Source organism: Myotis yumanensis, unplaced genomic scaffold (genome assembly GCF_028538775.1).
Source record: "Myotis yumanensis isolate MYYU_CA2020_CCGP unplaced genomic scaffold, mMyoYum1.0.hap1 SCAF_6, whole genome shotgun sequence".
Lineage (NCBI taxonomy): Eukaryota > Metazoa > Chordata > Mammalia > Chiroptera > Vespertilionidae > Myotis > Myotis yumanensis.
The window spans coordinates 47,593,919-47,614,847 of record NW_027223757.1 but is presented as its reverse complement, the minus strand read 5'-3'; the positions used below and the strand labels follow the sequence as shown (position 1 = coordinate 47,614,847).

The 20,929-nt window shown below is 36.7% G+C and overlaps 1 pseudogene; it reads right to left on the bottom strand.

Moving 5' to 3' along the window:
* Positions 1–8,508: 8,508 nt before the first annotated feature.
* On the bottom strand, positions 8,509–8,897 carry LOC139013118 (retinol-binding protein 2 pseudogene; annotated as a pseudogene).
* Positions 8,898–20,929: the final 12,032 nt, after the last annotated feature.

Below are 20,929 nucleotides of genomic sequence, written 5' to 3'. Positions count from 1 at the left end.
GAAAATCTATAGAAAGCAACTGACACTAAATGTCAGGTGGTTATTTTAATAGATATTTGGTCTCTTTTTATTATTTAAGAAGAGACTTTTCTTAAATATAGCTATTAAGTTTTCAGTTTGTAGGTTTCTGAATCAGGCCAGCGTGAAATGCAAAGGGCCCGTTTCTTGAATCACATAGAACTAACAAAGCAGTGGCATTCACATTTACTTACTATTTTCACTAACCTCATTTCTCTTGTGAGCAAAATAGTTGCTGCTATTTGCTCAGAATTGGCGGCCATGATCACACTGGCTGTCAGAGTCCCTGTCTCTCGCACTAATTCCACGCTCCATTGAACAGTACTGTTGTGGCAGGTCCAGTGGGCAATTTAGTAGCCGCCATTGCATTACTTGGGGATATTTTGAAAGGAACTTGTGAATACTGCTAATTAAAGGGAAATAATGCAGCTTTTTTTTCTTGTGTTTATTTTGGTTTGGTTTAATAAGCTAGTTCACTGTGGTACATTGCATTGCTACAAATAATATCACTAGTCAGCAGGTGTTAGTATAAAAAAATACAGGTGGAATGTTATCCCGAAAACAGAAAAAATAAACTAACATAAATCATGCGCCACTAAACTTGTCTAGAAGACAACAAATGTACTTTCCCAAGCTATTCTGACAATCTTCCCTTAGAGATCTCTCTTTCATGCACCTGTGCATTCTCTAAAGAAAGGCAATCTAAATGTAAGCTTCTACTTTTTCACCTGGAATTCCCTCTTTCGTTTCCCATAATCATCTGCTCTGTGACCCCTACCTCCACTGACATAGTTGTTGAGTCACCAATGACCTTCTAGGTACTAAATTCAAAGGAAGACATTCCAAACCTCATTTAACTTTTTCCAAAATGTGTATTTCTTGGCTATGTTATTTCTGAGATATTCATATACAGATAGTTACTGAATTGTAATTTTTGACTTCTAATATTTTAACTTTATGATGGAGCAAAAGTGAAAAGCATCTAATAAAAACTGTATTTTGAATTGGGAATTTAATATTTTCCTAAACTAGCAATAACATGATGCTGAGGAGTTCTAATTCTAGTAGGTGGAGAGAGAGTAATTATAAAATATGCCCAGAACATCCCCCATAAAAGCCTACTACTAAGAGTAAAGGCTTTCCTGAGACTTACCCCAGCCTGAAGGACATTCTCCTCACTCCAGCCCCTACCCCTCCCTGACATTCCTGTCTCCCCTAAGGGGAAGTAAAAGTCATTGGAGCAGCACACGTGAAGTTCACAGGCCTGGGAAACAGGGCCACTAAAAGACTGAGGTTAAATCATAATATCCTCGGAGGCTTATGTTCCCTCCCATCTCATCAGCATATCAAAGGGGCTCCAATAAAATAAAAAGGGATAACAACAAAATGAGTGGCTATTTAAGGAGGAGATAAACAAAATTACACTAGGAATTTGAAGCCTGTGGAACCTACAACTACCAAAAATATTAGACACAGTCCAACTTCTAATAAATATTCAGTGAAATATATTAGTATGGCATGTTTGTCTTTAATAAAATTTACAAAACATGCCGAAAGGCAAGAGGGAACACAGTCTGAAGAGAAAAAGAAAACATCAGTACCAGATTCCTATATTATATTGATATTGGAATTAAATAGGAAAATTAAAATAACTATGACAAATACATTGAGGGCTCTCATGTAAAATTGTAGACAACATGTAAAAACAGATGGGTTATGTAAGCAAAGAGATGTAAGCTCTAAGAAAGAATCAAAAGGAAATGCTACATCACAAATATTACTAGGGAAATTAAGAATTTCTTTAATGGGCTCATCAGTGCACTGTCCACAGTTGAGGAAAGAATCAGTATACTTGAAGATGTGCCAAAAGAATTTTCTACATTTGAATGTAAAGAGAAAAAATAATGAAGAAAAATGAAGGGAATACCCAACAACTGTGAGACAATTTCAAAAGGTGCATCCTATACGTAATTATAGTGGCAATAGGAGAAGAAAGAATGGATCAGAATAAGTACTCAAAGTTAAAATGACTGATAATTCCCCTAATTAATGATAGACACGAAATCACAGATCTGGAAGGCTCAAAAAACAATAACAGTGTTAAATACTTAATAAATATTAAACAAAAAAACAAAAACAAAAATGTCATGTTTACAATTTCTTTTGCACAGTGCAGCAGCCTAGAATCAAATATAGGAACAACTCTATTAATGATATGTAACATTGATATGTAAGCCATAAGACTTGACCATTTGCAAACTTAGAATATTATGATTTAATTTTTTCTTTGGCAGTATTTTAAAAATATTTTCCTTTCTTTGTATGTAGTATTAATTTGCTAATATTTGAAAAATATATTCTTCAATTCAAAAACCACATACCTAGAAAGTGAGTGTGTAGTCAAGGGTACCTAGAAAGTGAGTGTGTAGTCAAGGGTATTATGCAGTTTATAAAAAAATCAGAAAGTTTTTTTTTATTTTTCTAGCTCATATAATAATTTTCTTCTTGAAAACTGAAATCTGTTTTCACAATCTGCTTATCTCTAATTTAAGTACTAGATTAATTACATTTTTTTTTCTTTTTAAAACTTATGACAGCAGTAGAAAGATAAAATTGTGTCCTCTCACTTCTTACTATAAAATTCCCTAGATATTTACATATAATTTCCCAAATTATATTGAGTAATTGAAATAAAGTTTTATTAAAGAAAAAGGTGATATATTTTTTTAATGTTCTTGAGGCTTTTTTTATTGTTTTATTGCTTAAAGTATTACAAAAAGTATTACATATGTCTCCTTTTTTTTCCCCGCCCTTGACAATCCCCTGGCCTCCCCTACCCCCAGTGTCTTATGTCCATTGGTTATGCTTATATGCATGCATACAAGTCCTTCGGTTGATCTCTTACCCCCCTCCCTCCTGCCCCCCAACCCTTTTTTTAAAACATATTTTATTGATTTTTTTACAGAGAGGAAGGGAGAGAGATAGAGAGTTAGAAGCATCGATGAGAGAGAAACATCGATCGGCCGCCTCCTGCACATCTCCCACTGGGGATGTGCCCACAACCTAGGTACATGCCCTTGACCGGAATCGAACCTGGGACCCTTCAATCCGTAGGCCGATGCTCTATCCACTGAGCCAAACCAGTATAGGCAAAAAAAAGGTGATATTTTAATGTAATTGCTTTTAAATTTGTGCAAGCTGATAATATTTTTGCCAAGATTAAATGACTGACAAACCTCTTTAAAACAACCAGTCATAAATGAGCTATCCATTATTTGTAAATGTGATAATTATTTGAGCACTAAAGCAGAATGATAGATAATAATTAGGGGTCAGAATTAGCTTTCTGCAAAATAATTTGTATGTCTTAATGACAATGGCTAACTTATTAGCAATGACATTCAGTATAATTTGGAACATTGGATTAGCACATTTACATATCCTATATAATAAAAGGCTAATATGAAAATTGTCCCCTTGACTGGGAGTTCAGCCAAGGGGCAGGGCCCGCTGGCCAACCGCCCATGGCCCCTCCTCCCGCTGCCCCCCCCCCCATCGGTCCCCCACCAGTTTGATGCCGGGGCCCTTCTCCAACCTCTTGTGTCCCCTCCCCCCGGCCAGCCTGGCCTGATTGGGGTAGGCTGGCCGGACCCCACCCAGGCACAAATTCATACACTGGGCCTCTAGTAAAAAATAAATATGAATACTTTTACTGTTTAACTCACAATTTTATGCAGATATTTAAGAATTATGTTAATATCTGCACTGAAGTTCATATTATATAACTAATACAAGAGAAAGGCAAAAAAGCAAAGATAGAAAGGGAAGTTTTATAGAGATTAGAATTGGCATGCCCTTCAACTGGTAAAGTTCATTTTTCCTTTAGTTAAAAAGAATCATTTGAATAAAATACATAAATATTAAAAAGGCAATTATGCTTTGTTACTAGGACTACATAAATGAAGCACATGATAAAATAATGGGAATAATTTACAGCTCAGTGTTCAACCAGAGAGACAATAATCTAATGGAAAATGCACATTTATTTAAGATCTCTTATCAAAGCTCATCTTTAATTTTAGCATTAGTGCACCAGATGATAGTAAAGAACCCCACATTTCAAATCTTTCAAAGACGTTTTCAGAAATTCATAGTTGATTAAGAAGTAACATAACTACTTTAATGCAAAGAGGTTCCCTGCAATTGACTAGCAATCCAATTCTATTTAGGAAGAAAATGCTTTTGCTTCCCTAGAAACCCTTTTATGTTCTGTAATAAATGAGGGTCCACGTGAAATCCTTTATACTATAGGTGGGTCTGACCCAACTATTAAAATTCCATAGCTATAGTTACAAGTGTGTAGTACGAACACCCAAATATAATAACCTCCCCAATTAGAGCCTCAGAAGTTAGAAAATGATTTCAGCCTACATAAAAGGGTACACTTAAAATTAGCTTAATCTGCCATCTCTTCTGATTTGAGCTGATAAATATTTTGAATAAGAATCTAGTGTTCTGAAAAATGTGATTCCTTTCCAATTTAAGTGCAGGTGAGTATGATATAAAAGATCAAGAATAGAATTTCATCCTGGCTCCGTTTGTTGAGTGGTCATCCCATGCATGGAGAGGTTGTGGGTTCAATTCCCGATCATGGCACATGCCAGGTTTTCTGGCTGGATCCCCAGTAGGGGGCATCCAGGAGGCAGCCAATCAATGTGTCTCTCCCTCCCCCTTCCTCTCTTTCTCTGAAAATCAATAAAAGCATTAAAAAAAAGAATAGAATTGCAAAAACGTGATTAGAACTGATAATATCTCTGTCATAATATACACATCACTTTAGTCAACAGTGCAAATCTAAACTGAACTCTGTTACTTGTGATAAACTTTAACCACAATAATATGACAAAGACTGGCATCTTCACATATCTTTTTTTAAAATATATTTTTATTGATTTCAAAGAGGAAGAGAGAGGGAGAGAGAGAGATAGAAACATTAATGATGAGAGAGAATCATTGATTGGCTGCCTCCTGCATGTCCCACATAGGATCAAGCCTGCAGCCTGGGCATGTACCCTGGCCAGGAATCGAACCATGACCTCCTGGTTCATAGGTTGGTACCCAATCACTGAGCCATGCCAGCTGGGCTTCACATATCTTAAATAGCCACAGTTACTTAAGGAGAACCCCAAACTTTAAACCTTGGAGAATTCATCCAAATCCTAAAATGTGTGGGGAAGGAGGCCAGTCAGCATTCTTCTGTTCATGAGACCATTGACTACATTTTGATTGAAGATTAATGGCTGTATAATTTTCAAGACATTAACCTATATAATAAAAGGCTAATATGCAAATTGACCTAACAGTGGAATGACTGGTTGCTATGATGCACACTGACCACCAGGGGGCAGAATATCAACACAGGAGCTGCCCCCTGGTGATCAGTGCACTCCCACAGGGATAGAGCTGCTCAGCCAGAAACCAGGCTCACCGCCTCTGCAGCAACGCTAAGGATGTCCGGCTGCCAGAGAGGGCCTAAGCCTTCAGCTGGACATCCCTGGGGGCTCCCAGACTATAAGAGGGTGCAAGCCAGGCTGAGGGACTCCCCCCTCCCTTCTAAGTGCACAAATTTTGTGCACTGGGCCTATAGTCTATATAATAAAAGCCTAAGCAACAGTTATGGTGGAACAACCAGAACAACCGGTTGCTGTGATGGACACTGACCACCAGGGGGCAGACGCTTAATACAGGAGCTGCCCCCTGGTGGTCAGTGCACTCCCACAGGGGGAGCGTCACTCATCCAGAAGCCGGGCTCATGGCTGACAAGCACAGCGACGGTGGTGGGAGCCTCTCCTGCCTCCGTGGCAGTGCTAAGGAGCAGTGAGCTGAGCAGTAAGGAGCAGTGAGCAGGTGGGTGGTAAGGAGCGAGGGTTCCTGGACTGCGAGATGGATTTCCAACTGCTGGGTTAGTCCTGATCTCCCTGGGCTCCTGGACTGCAAGAGGGTGCAGGCCAGGCTGAGAGACACCTCTCCCCACCCCAGTGCAATAATTTTGTGCACCAGGCCTCTAGTTAAGCTATAAAGAGAGAAGTGAGCCAGTAGACAAATATAGTTTATGTTTACAAGTATGGAAAGAAGATGAGAAGTGGCACAAAGGAGAACATTTATTTTAGTAATGATAAATATCAGGTTGCTTTTTGGCCTATCCCTGCATTCCTACAGAGAAAAAGAACTGTAGCAAAAGTAGGTGAAATGAAATAACTCTATCACCATATGTCAGTTTAAGAAAATTAGAGAAAAATTCATTTCTTGTTATGGCCTAGTAATGGACTACACAGTCATTTTTTGGGGGGTGCATTTGGATATGGCAAGAATATGTTTTACTAATTCAGCTCAGTATCTATTTAAATGTATCCTCCCAATAGAAACATAAGAGAAATTCACCAGATTGTTTGAGAATCTGAAAATCAACCTCAGTTGTGACAGAATATCATCGTGGTGAAGAGCGTTCACTCAGAAGTGGCAGACAGACATGGCTGTGATACAAGAAATGTAAATTGTGACCTCTGGGGAGGCCACACAAAACTCTGTTGACCTACCTGAGCCAGAACAGAAGGTCTTAAATGGCATGGGTTTCAGAGACTCGAAGAGTGGGATCTGTTTTTATTATAGCTTTACTCAATCTTTAGCCTACTGTGGCCAGAAGTGAGAATGATGTTATATAATTTAGAATTTTAAACAGTACTTTCCTTCTTGAATATTTTGGAACGTTTACAATTTTGAATAAACTAATCTAAATAACTGCCACCGTTATATACTAGTAAATGCAAACTTATCAAGAATAACCACTAATTTTATTGAGGGACTTCAATGACATTACCACATTTAAGCTTCATTAACAGTACTTGTAAGATTAGTATTAATTACTAATGTTTCAGTTTCTAATATGAAGCTAAGAGAGGTTAGGTAGTTTGTTTAGGTAGGAATATGTACACTACAGAAATCTATGGCTGATTCTAATGTCACTGTTTTATACCATGCAGCCATAGAGAAGCCTAGAAGGAAATTTGCAAAAATCAATATTTACAACTCCACATGAATACATAGGTAGTACATAATGAGAAAGGCTGTTTTCGTTTAAGAAGAAATTATATTTTCTTCTTCTTATATTTTCTCATCAAAAACTTAAAATGGGAGAACAGCTAATACAATCCTGGTTGACCTCAAGATCCTTTAGGATTATTTTGTGATTTGACTTTCATGAACAAAGAACCAGTGAAAAAATACAAAACAAACCAAGGAACGTGTGATGGTACTGACAAGCATCTTGCCTGGCTCCTACCCTTAGGAGACTGTCATCTCATTTCATTGTCAGTTTATAAACATCATCGCTAAGTGGAAAGCAGAGATAATTCATTCAGTTCACTTAGGAAAACCTTGAACTTCAGGTCACCTAAACTAAATCTGTTTAAATCTCAGAAGTAATGAGAGCAAACATGAAATTATAGAAAATTCAAATGCTATTTTCATCCCAGGGAGTTCAGAATAACATTATGCCGGGAGTATAATTAACTCCACTGAATTCTACCCTAAGGATCATGTTAGATGTGCAGGATTTGTCATTAGCATAAATGGAACAAAGGCATAGGCCTGAAGTAAAGTATCTGCAATGTTGTCATCTATGGCCAATGGGAGAGGAAGAATCCTGCAAAGGAATGACAGGTGGTTAAAAGTCAAAGGAAGTGATGAAAGCTATAATTAGAACCATAAACTGTAAGTAAAAGAGCATGTAAGTACAGAGTCATTTAGTCCATGGGTGAAAGAACCCAGAATAATTATATCTAGCTAAATGAAGAGTTGTTTTATTGCAAGGCCCAGGCTAGAACCGATAAGGAAACTTCCTGACAGGAGCCAGGAAGCCATTTTTTGTTGAGTATGGCCTGATTTAGTTTGATTTCTAGTAAGAACTTAAACTTCCTAAATTTCTCTTTCCCATACCTATAGGATGAGTGAAAGCATGTCTCTTTCAGATATGTGGGAAGGACCAAATTAATAAAGTAGTTGAAAAGATATTTGGAGAAAAGACAACTGCATTTCTATTGGAGTAGCAAAGCATGGTAGACTCAGCACCTAAAGTAGATAAACCTCTGGTTTGTGTTTTGTTTTTACTTTTGATTAGGTGCCTAAATTTGAGGAAATCACTTAACCTCCTAACTTCAGGTTTTTGTTTTGTTTTGTTTTTCTCTTTCAAAGTATGGGAGTGATATTTTTTTAAATGTGTGTGTGTGTGTGTGTGTGTGTGTGTGTGTGTTTTCATTGGTCGTTTCAAAATAGGAAGAATATATCTATCACTGTTACACATTCATTCTGTTTAAAGCCCATCCAGTTGTCTTAATGGGCTGTTGGGAGTGGGAGGGTCCCCATGGCTGCTTTTCAGTCAGTGTCAGTAAGGAACTCTTCCCTGGAAATGTGGAGCAGGCCCCCTCGCAGCCATCACTTCTTTTTGAACTCTTGATGACACAACTGGTCCAGGTGTATCTTGTCCCTTCACCCCACTTCCTCCAGCCACAGGTCTCTTTCTCCCCCTTCTGCATCCACAGAAGGACATCACCTTCCCAGGTGATCAGCGACTAAACATTCGGGTTGTCCAGGCCTTTGGTATACTCATCAAACTCCCCTCCAACAGTGAAATCCAGGGCAGAGCTTGTGAAATGTGCTGTTGGTTTTCCTCTTGAAGTTATATGTGTATTGATTAATGATCTTTATCTGAGCCAGGCGTACTGCAATCTTGCAGGCAGCAAAAATCAAAATCCAGGGCCTTCGTAGCCTTCAAAGTTGTCATTACTCTCCATCTCCCAGGTTCCATTCTGGTTCGTCCTCATGGCAGTGGCCCCTGGTGACCATGGGTGTGTGGCAATGTTAAGGAGCAGGCGGGATCTTCCATTTCCTCATAGGATTTACATGGCTATGTGAAGCTCAGATGAGAAAACATATTGAAATGCACTGTGAAAAATGTAGCGACACAAAGAAATAATATTGATAATTTTAAAGGCTCACTTCCATTGGTCTATCTTAGGATAGTACAGACAAATCTATGGAAGAAAAGGGGACTGGAAACCTATATTTTCATATCTGTCAGAAAATCAAGCAATGCCAGAAATGGTCAGTGTCTCAGTGTCACACCGTCTATTGAAATAGTTTTAAATACAGCTTTACACTTCATTATAGTTGGCTTTCCAGTTTGATAACATCAGCAATCCTATGCTATGTGAATCACATTTTTATATTATTAATTTCCGCTGCATTACAACAAGGTTATTGCTACTGCCCGATTTTGGAAAGGTGAAAGGAGAACTTGAAGGAAAGAACTGCAGACACTCAAAGGGAAACACATTTTTTGAATAATAATGAAATTAATATTTTTAGAATTTGCTTCTCAAAATTTCATGCCTAGATATCATAATTTGCAAAGTAATCCATTTATTTCAGCGAATCTTTTCATGTAACAAAAGGTACATTTCCAGTTCTCATTAACTCCTTTGGGATTAGAATTGGGCCTTATCCACATTTAAATCACCCATCTGGATGTGGCAGGTATGCGAGTTTGTACCTATGGGTGCCACTTGGAACCTAAAAACAAATAGCCCTAAATCACTATTAACTGAAATGACCTTGAATTACAAAGCCTAAATCCACCTACTACATTTGTACAGATACTTTCCTACTTTTCTTAATCTTGAATGTATTCCAACTTATCTTTTATTCTTCATTTTAGTTTCGATTGATGTAGCAAGCATTAGGGTAATTTATGTTCCTTCTTGAATAATAAGAAGTCATTCCAGGGAGTATAAATTTGATCATGACATGTCAAGTCCTCCTCACCCCACTCACCCCCAGAGCCTTCAGCATCCATTAGGTTTTAGGTTAATTCAAAAGTACCTCTATTTTATGGTAATATATTTTTAATTTATTTTTGGTATAACAATAATTCAAACCTTTTTTCTGTAACCTTGGATTTATAGAATTTAAGTTTAAGGTTGTAGTACTGTTTTACTGCTTCAGCATTTTTTAAAAATATATTTTTATTGATTTCAGAGAGAAAGGGTGAGGGAGAGAGAAATAGAAACATCAATGATGAGAGAGAATCACTGATCGGCTGCCTCCTGCATGCCCCCCACTGGGGATCAAGTCCACAACCTGGGCATGTGTCCTTGGCCAGAATCGAACCAGGGACTCTTCAGTCCATAGGCCAACACTCTATCCACTGAGCCAAACCAGCTAGGGCTGCTTCAGCATTCTTTTTAAAAAAAAATATATATATATTTTATTGATTTTTACAGAGAGGAAGGGAGAGGGATAGAGAATCAGAAACACCGATGAGAGAGAAACATCGATCAGCTGCCTCCTGCACACCCCCCACTGGGGATGTGCCCACAACCAAGGTACAAGCCCTTGACCAGAATCGAACCTGGGACCCTTCAGTCCGCAGGCTGATGCTCTATCCACTGAGCCAAACTGGTTAGTGCTGCTTCAGCATTCTTTACATAGTTTTTATAGATTACTAAATTTTTGAGAATGGGTTCCTTCTACAATCAATAGTAATTTTGAGAATGGAATCCTTCTACAATTAATAGTTAAAGCTGTTAAAATATTTTGCTTTTCAGAATACACCTTTTCTCTCTATCTGCCATCCTCAGACTAAATCCCAATATTTTGGTCAATTGGTAATTTATGCTTTTCCTGACTTTGGTTTACAAAAACCCTGGTCTTCAGAGAACAGAGACCAAGTAGCATAGACAAAGCATTTTGTAGCCCATTGAGGGAGAGCTAGATTGTACCTTATGACAAAGATTATCACAAAGAGAAAACACTTACATGCACATACTTTCCCTGATCTAGGGCGAAACAAGAAGGAAAGTAAGACAAGAAAAATAGCACATAAATATTTGCAGATCCAGTGCCCCGATTTTCAAAAATAATTAATTTATTTATTTTTATCCTCGATATTATGTTTTTTATTGATTTTTGAGAGGAAATGTGAGAGAGAAACATTGATCAGTTGCCCCCTGTACATCCTAACTGGGATCAAACCTGCAACTTAAGTATGTGCCCCACCAGGAATCTAACTTGATACTCTAATCAACCAAGCCATTTGGCCAGGGCCGGTGCCCTGGTTTATTGACAAAGAACTCAGAATACAGAGCAGTACTGAAAGATTTTCATGCCCCAGAGTGACATGGAAGTATGAAGATTTGCATATCCTTCAGTGTGGTAGACATGACATAGAATTCCCCTAGAACTGAAGGAGCATGGGGACAAGAACTAGAAATATCTCATAGCAACCTGTGTGGACTGAAGACTAAGCAGCAGATAGTGGACATCTCCCTGTACACAGAAGGATAAGTAACCTGTCCCACAAAGCCTTGACACTGTGGAAGCTACCTCATCCCCCAAATATTTAACCCAACCTGGGAGGACGGGGTTATTTTGGCCAAGAATGGGTTTCTACCAAGTGGTTAACAAAGGTTAAAATTGAAATGAATTAGAGTATAAAAATTATTCTATATTGGTTACACCTAAGTTTTTACAAAGTTTTATATCTAGAATATGATTAATAAAAAATAAAAATAAAGTTAAAACTGTTTAATTATTACACATTGTTCAGTGTATTCTAGGTATGGAACACTGCAAAAACAAACAAAAATCACCTCAGGTGTACACAGCAGGGTTAAATAATTCCTCCTGCTTTCTAGTTAATGTCCGGATCGCTGATTTCCAGGGCACTATAGAAGCTAATTCACATAGTAAAAAAAAAAATCTAATATTAAACAGAAATATAATACTCTTTCCAATACTCTTCATATGTTAGCGGTAAGTGCTTGAGGCTAGTAGTAGGAGATATATATATATATATATATATATATATATATATATGTAGTAGTATATCTCAGGTTAATGAAGTTAATATGAGCCAAGACATGTAGATATTAAATGTAAAGTATATTATTATTAGGTTTGAACATTTAACCAGTCTACCTCAGTGAGTTTTAGTCCAAAACTTTATTCCAACCTCAAGAGAGTACAACTCTCACTAAAATCATACACATGCAGTTAGAACATTTGGGTCCACTTACTCTTTGCGAATGAGGTGTCTTGCTTCTTGACTTCCAAAACCCTTAAGCAATCTACTTAAAAACCAAATCAAAGGTTTATTGAATGTCTTTTGAACCATCTGGGTGAGTTAAGGGTAAAGGAATCTAAAATGTATGTATTCATTTTATTTAAAAAACACATGGGCTTATAAACCAATTGAAAATTACTTGGCATGAATATAGAGGAACTTGGCAGAAAATATTTCCCCGAACCCAACACTTTTGAAAAAGCCCAAATGTAATAAAAACTCACCCAGGTTTTTAGCTATGATTAGGCAAAATAGTCAAATAATAATTAAAAGAAAATAAAACATTAAAATTAATTTGAAATAGAGATCTTTTTTTAATGAAATGTAGCTTATAGACAGGCTAATGTGTCTTTTTCTGCAATAATGGACCTTCATCTTTTCAGGGAATAATCTCTTAGCATCTGACTATATCTGGGTTTTTTTTTTCTACTTCTGTGAATCAGACATTTCTTCCTGTGGGCATTCTGTGAGTGTGCTATAGGACCTGAAAGTAATGCATGTGCACACCTACATGTGTACAGACACATATACATATAAATATACATAGAAGTGCATTCACATTCCAAAATAGAAAAAATACCCTTTCTGTAAAAGATAAAAACTAATCTTTGTATTTGTCCTTTTGAAGATTATGACTATGTATATGCACTGTATTTCAAGTCTACCGACAGAAGCAGTTATTAAAAAATTTTATTTTCAGTGAAGATTTCTGGATAAAACACATGATGCATGGCTGAATTCGAATGTAAGATAAACATCAAATAATTTCTTTTAGTGTAAGTATGCCTCGTGTAATATTTGGGACTAGCTTATATGCAAAAAAAATCATTCTTTATCCGAAAGTCAAATTTAATTTAATGTTCTGTTTTTCTTTGTATATATGAAAACTCTACTATGTAGTCACACTCTCTTTGGTACTATAAGAACACAAGGATCTTCTTTCTCTCCAGGTGATTACATTCTATTCAGGGGCATAAGACTGACATGTGAAGAAGACAATATAAGTTAACTGCTAATTTATGTTGACAACTTGTAAATGATTTTTTTATAAATGAAAAATTTAATTAGACCTATTGAACCTAAGGACAGTTTCATGACTGAAATGCACGTTGAAAATACTGAAGGATTTTTCTGTCTGGAAAAGATCTAAAGGGACCTTCCAGAGAAGAGGAAAAAAGTTGAAAACTTAGAAGAGAGAATAAGTATAGTATGCATGTGCCCTATTGCAGGTGCTCAAAATGGAAACAATATTAGTCAAAAGTGCTTGAAAATAAATCTGAAATTATATATATATATAGTCATATATATTTTTAATATGTCCTTACAATATTTGTAGAAGATATTGCTTTACCTCAATAACACAGAACCACAGACCTCCAAGCCTTGTAATCTTTGACTCTCAGCAATCCTTTCCTACAATTGGATTTGAGGTAAGCAAGAGCATGGACTATGTTTATTCTCCTTTTAGCTCAGGTGATTAGCACAATGCCTGGGCACAATGCTGAATAAATGTGGCAGAGAGAAATAGGACAAAATACTGAGATGGGAGAAAGGAAGAAAGGGAGAAACAATTCATTCCTCAAGGCCAGGAGATTATTATAGGAGTTCTAAAATTAAATTATTGTTTTAATTAATAATTTTTTTATTTTTAAGGAATGAAAAATGGGAATAGAATTTCAAAGATGCCAATGTCACACTAGCAGGAATTTGCTACCCCTTTTCATTGGCTCATTTAGAAGAATGCCACTTTAAATACAAAAAAATAAATTCAGGCATTAAAAAAAATCTAATAAGGTTCCAGGAAGGCCATTCTCTTAAAATCATTCTTCAGAAATCACTCTTCCACCAAAAACAAGTAAAATTTAAATAAATGTATTTAGGCATTAGTTATAATGAAGTTTTTGCAAGTGCAGTTTCTAGGCATTTTAAAAGATAAGGATCATTTGTAAATGACTTCTGCATTCACTGAGGATTCTTGAAGTACAGATGGATCTGTGTTTGTTTTCTAACAGACAGCTTGTGTGGTGTATTGATGTCAGTATCAAGTCTAAAGGTCACTGCTGTAGCTGACAAGATACATCTCACTGTCAGTCCGTGAATTTTTCCATTAGGTTGAAGGAAATTTGAATATTTGCTCTGTTTTGCAGGTTTTCAATCTCAAAATTATATATATATATTTCCAGTCCTCACCAAAGGATATGCTTTTGTTGATTCTAGAGAGGAAGGGGGAGAGAAAGAAAGTGAAACATTGATGAAGAGAAACATAGATTGATGTCCCCCCATATGAGCCATGACTGGTGATCAAGCCCACAACCTATGTACATTTGCTATGTATAGCAAATTAGCTATAATTTCGCACTGAAGTTGCTAGAGGGCCAGATCATTATAAACATCTGAATAGCACAACATACCTAAGTATCATTGCTGATCAAGTTCATCCTATCATGTTGATGGCGTATCTCAATGGAGATGGCTTCTTCCAACAAGACAATGCACCATGCCACAGTGTTCGTATTGTGCAGGAGTGGTTTCAAGAACATGAGGGAGACTTTACCTTGCTTAGGGGGCCCCCACAATCACCAGATCTCAATCCAATTGAGCATTTGTGGGACAGAGTTAAAAGAGCCATCAGGCAGCTGGTTCCACAACCATCAAATCTCACAGGACTGGACAGTGCTATTCATCAAGCATGGTGTCAGATTCCTCACATTACCTTTCAACATCTCGTGGAGTCAATGCCAAGAAGAATTGCCACAGTATTGAAGGCAAAAGGTGGCCCAACTAAGTACTGATGGGGTGGTCATAATAATATGGCCGGTCATAATAATATGGCCACTCAGTATGTATATATGTGTGTGTGTGTGTGTGTGTGTGTGTGTGTGTGTGTGTGTATGTGTATGCATATCCATTTTCATTCTTGTCCTCTATTTCTGTATTTCTGTCAGGATATTAATGACTCCCTTCTTCAGTATTGGTACCAGTTAGGTAAAGCCAGGAGATATACCCATGCTACTGATGTACCACGTGGCTTTTTAATATATAGAGAAGAATTAGGAAATGGCATTTGAATACTCTGTAAATCTTGGCAGAGTTGAAAGGGTCCAGGCCATGGCTTCCAAACATAGAGATTGACTGCTTTTGCCCTATGTTAAAAATCCAAAAAAAGCCCCTTGCTAGGCATTTCTACCAGTTAAGACTCAGGAAGTACAGAATATCCCACAATATCTGAACTTGAAAATCCTAAGGGAAAAAAAGAGGCTTCACTATTTTTTATTACCCAGGCCAATGTCTACCAGTTTCACTATCTGGAGGCACAAACCTAAATCCATATTACACAAACATAAGTACAAAACATATAAGAATAATTTTTTTAAAATCCACTAGAATATTATCATCAAAAAAGAAAATGAGACAGCACCATTTCAGGTTTTTCTTAGCATGTGAACTAAAAAGTTAATTTATAGAACAATAAAATTGTTTTCTTAAAATGAAGTTATATTCATGCATTTTATTAAAAGTGATTATATTTAATATTTCTTGAGTTGTTAGGCTAAAAAGAAATTGAAAAGAAAATCAAGTTTTAGGCAAATGTTTTCTATTTTTTAAAAAGACCTCATTGTCAAAAATATTCCTTTTAAATTAAGAAGAAAAGATCATGATATAAAATATAGGGCTTTAGTCATTGTGTTTTTTCCTCAAAATTTTAATTTTATAATATCAAAATGACTCCCTACCACATAGGATGAGAAATCAGCACTCACATGTTACTTTTTTTCTCTCTTTCCTTCCACCACTTTCTGCTTTAATATGGTGCATTTTTATTTTTGATTAATGAAAGTTTGTAACACTGGCATTCTTTTCTGTAGGCATAGGCCCTCAATTATAAATGATTGTTTATAGTTATAAGCTGTTTTCTATTTGAACGAGAAATCATTGCTTCATATTAGTTTATTTTTCCATTTCTATACTCTATTCCTGATGCTTAAAATTTAAAAAAAAGTACTTTTTATTGATTTCAGAGAGGAAGGGGAAGGGAGAGAGAAATAGAAACATCAGTGATGAGAGGGAATCATTGATCCGCTGCCCGCTGCACACCCCCCACTGGGGACTGAGTCCACAACCTGGGCATGTGACCTTGACCAGAATCAAACGCTGACCTTCTGGTTCATAGGTTGATGCCCAACCACCCAGCCACACTAGCCCAGTCTGATGCTTAAATTTTGATTCACCTCCTAGTTTACTGGATTGGTACAGTATGTAGTTTTTCAAGAGGAATTTAAGAGTTTTCCCTGAGCTCTTTTGTGTCTCATATTAACTGCCTACTGCCTTTATAAATATAAATTACATTTAAACTTGAATTACAAATTGACTAGATTTTTAAATAACTTTTCCTTGCAATTCAGCAGATATTGCTCCATTTTCTTCTGATATTAGATCACATTGTTGAAAGTTTTAGGCAAACTTGATTTTTCCTATTTTACTCACCTGTTCATTTGCTCCTATGCATGAAAATGTGTTACCTTTGGAGTTAAATAACTAAACTAGAACATTTCTTAGTGTATAACACTTTATACAGATTTTCATAGAACATGGTGTGAACATTTACCTTATCAAAATATATCTGAATATATTTTTACTGTTTTATTTGTAGAACATTTAACTGCAAAAATAGCATCTATATCTGTGATGAAATATACTCTTTCTGTCCTCTCTTTCCAACTGCTTTAATATCTGTCTTCTCCAGCCCCCTACATTCCAAATAATAATCTCATGACTTTGTCATATGGTAGTTGACGTCATCCTCAACTTTTTTCCTCCACTTCATTTTTTTCAGTTAGCAGTGTTGATTTGTTTCACAATTTTGTTTCCATAGCTCAATTCTCATTCTCTGTTTTTTAATGTACATTTAAATTATTATCCTAATGAAGTAACTCATTGTTAATGTCTTCTAAGGTGAGAGGTACTCCCAAGGAGCTATTTTACTTTTTTCATACTTGAGTTTTCTATTAACAATATGATTCTGAGTCTTTTGCCTGTTGGATTTCCTCCCCCTCTCCCTCCTTCCCTCCCTCCTTCCCTCCCTCCCTCCCTCCCTCCCTCCCTCCCTCCCTCCCTTCCTTCCTTCTATTTTATTTCATAATATGTTTCCGTAGTTGTCACAATTATTAACACAACTAGGGCTGGAAATAATTTATGCTAGAGAATAAAATATTTACTGACTAGTTATATTTTTAAAAATCTACCTCTATTAGGATGTCATTTTATTAGTAGGTGACTGTGTCCTTTCGCCAAGAGGTAGGGTGACATACTCAAATTCCACATCACTTCTGATTTTTCCATGGGTCTATTGAAAATGTGAAACCCAGCCCTAACCGGTTTGGCTCAGTGGATAGAGCTTCGACCTGTGGAATCAAGGGTCCCAGGTTCAATTCTGGTCAAGGGCATGTACCTTGGTTGTGGGCACATCCCCAGTAGGGAGTGTGCAGGAGGCAGCTGATCAATGTTTCTCTCTTATCGGTGTTTCTAACTCTCTATCCCTTTCCCCTCCTCTCGGTAAAAAATGTGAAACCCAGTCTGCATTCCCATCAGCAGTGCAAGAGGGTTCCTTTTTCTCCGTATCCTCTCCAGCACTTGTTGTTTGTTGATTTGTTGATGATTGCCATTCTAAAAGGTGTGAGATGGTACCTCATTGTTCTTTTGATTTGCATCTCTCAGATGATTAGGGACTTTGAGCATGTTTTCATATGTCCTCTTTTGAAAGGTGTCTATTTAGTTCCTTTGACCATCTTTTGATCGGATTGTTTATCTTCCTTTTGTTAAATTGTAGGAGTTCCCTATAAAATTTGGAGATTAAACCCTTACTAGATTATAGCCACTGTGGAAAACAGTATGGCATTGTCTCAAAAATTAAAAATGGAACTTCCATTTGACCAAGTAATCCCACTTCTAGGAATATATCCCAAGAAAACAGAAACACCAATCAGAAAGGATATATGCACCCCTATGTTCATAGCAGCACAATTTACCATAGCTAAGATTTGGAAACAGCCTAAGTGCCCATCAGCAGATGAGTGGATTAGAAAACTGTGGTACATCTACACAATGGAATATTATGCTGCTGTAAAAAAGAAGAAATTCTTCCCATTTGCAACAGCATGGATGGAACTGGAGAGCATTATGCTAAGTTAAATAAGCCAGTCAGAGAAAGATAAGTATCACATGATCTCACTCATTTGTGAAATATAATGAACAACATAAACTGTTGAACAAAAACAGAACCAGAGTCATAGAAGCATTGAATAGACTGTCCAACCTATAAGGGAAGGTGGGGGGTGAGGAGATAACAGATCAACCAAAGGACTTGTATGCATGCATATGAGCTTAACCAATGGACACAGATTGGGGGGGGTTGGGGTGGTGAGAGCATGTGCTGGGGTTAGGGGCGGCCAGGGAGAGGTCAATGGGGGAAAAAGAGACTTATGTAATACATTAAACAATAGAGAACGTAATTTTTTAAAAAATGTGAAACCCCTGGTGTTTTTATCCCATCTCTACTAGGATCTTTAGATTTTACTGTATTTTACAGACTTTGATATTCATATTGTCTATCTCTGTCTCTCCTTCTATCTCCCTCTATCTCTAACTATCTACATCTATCTCTCTATCTGTATCTGTTTCTGTGTTCTATATCTCTATTTCTTTATCTATCTATCTATCTATCTATCTAATCTCTATCATTTCACTTTCCCCTCCTGATGCCTATCTACATATTTATTCTCCTTAAAAGGTGGCATGTGAGTGATTATTTATGAGATTTTTTAAAAAACTCATTATGTTTTCCTCTACTATTTTGAATTTGAATGGAAAGGTTAGACACTCTATAGGCCTTCCAGAATGCTATCAGATTTTCTTTGGCTCATATTTCTAGAGTTTGTGTCTTAAGTTTGAAGCCTTTTTCTTGTTTGGTTGTTGTCAATGAATTTGTGTGTGTGTGTGTGTGTGTGTGTATTCTAGTTTCCTGTGTGTGTGTGTGTGTGTATGTGTGTGTTTACCCTAGTTTCCTGTATGTGTGTGTTTCATTGCTTTTAACAAATTATCTTCATTATAATGTTCCCTAAATAGTACAAAATTAGCACACTAATAATTTCTGTGAGTCTTGAAAATCTATAAATTAAAAATTTTAAATTTAAAAATTCAACAAAATTAAAATTTAGAATAACAAAATGCTATGGCCAATGTTTTATTCTGAAATAATATTGTTGGCCAAACATGACTATTTTTTAAAATACATTTTTATTAATTTCAGAGAGGAAGGAAGAGGGAGAGAGAGATAGAAACATCCATGATGAGAGAGAATCGTGGATCAGCTGCCTCCTGCAAGTCCTCCACTGGGGATCAAGCCCACAACCCCGGCATGTGCCCTTGACCGGAATCGAACCTGGGCCCTTTCAGTTCACAGGCCAACACTCTATCCACTGAGCCAAACTGGCTAGGGCTCAAATGTGACTATTATGCTGACTCCTCATCATAGGTTTTTGTTTTGAATTTTGGTAAACTGATACTGTCTAGGTCCAGAGATGGCTCACTTCTTCTACATTGTTTTTCTATTTAAACTTCCTTTCATATGATTACACTGAGTGGCCAGATTATTATGACCACCTGACGTTTGTAGGCAAATTAGCTATCAATTCATGCTGAAGTTGCTAGAGGGCCAGACCTTTATTAATAGGGAAGCAGGTTGTTTACCACGACAGTAGAACTGATTTTTTTCTGAAGATATGGGTAAACAACGCGATTTAACAGCCTTTGAACATGGGATGTATATTATATGAAGTATCTTGATCTTTATTTATTCATTATTTTAGAAGTTTGCTGTCACAGCCAATGTGAACATTGAACTCACTTGGCAGTATTTGATTGTAATGCCTTCTAGGAGTAAGAATTTAAGAATCATTTAATTTTCTTGAAATTGAAACAGCACGCCAAAGTCTGTTTCTCCCATTCTACAGGAAATATGTGCATCCATAATTTTTTAAGTCTTTGTACACGTAGAGCTGTGTAAGTCAAGGCTCCAAGGCAGGTTGATCAGCAGACAGTTCATCTGAAGTGAGATGCACGGTTTAGTGCTCCAGTGACTTCATAGTTTCCATTTGCAAGTATGTGCTATATAAGTCACGTGCTGATGAGGAAAAGAAAAGAAAATTAGCAATAAATTGAAACTCATTCCCACATAGGAGTTTAAGAATTTCACATTCTAAAGCGTATTCTAAGACACTACAATTTATGGCTTGAATAATTTCTTTTTAAACTCCTGGGTCAGTTAAATGTGTTACCTAGGTGTTTTCATTTTCAGATCTGAATAATCAGCAACATCTTTGCTCTGTAAGGGGAAAGGAAAATCCCACTGCACTAGTGTCATTTTTGATGTAGTTCTTTAAAAAAAAAAATAGAGAGAGAGAGCAAGCAATCAAGGATGAAATCATGCTGTTGTTGAGCCTCTAATTTTTCTGTGAATGATTTGTAAAGTAAGCAAAGGGTGAGGGGAATGTGCCATATGCTCGTTTTCCAGAGGAGTGTGTCTTAACAGATCAGAAGTCACCTTTCAATGCTGACTACAAAGAAACCTCCAGTTGCTTATTCTGCAGAGGCAATTTTTGCTTATTTTTGCTGAGCTGCCAAAAGGAAAATATCTAAAAATAATTATTTCTGTCAGCTGAGTAATTGATGATGGCC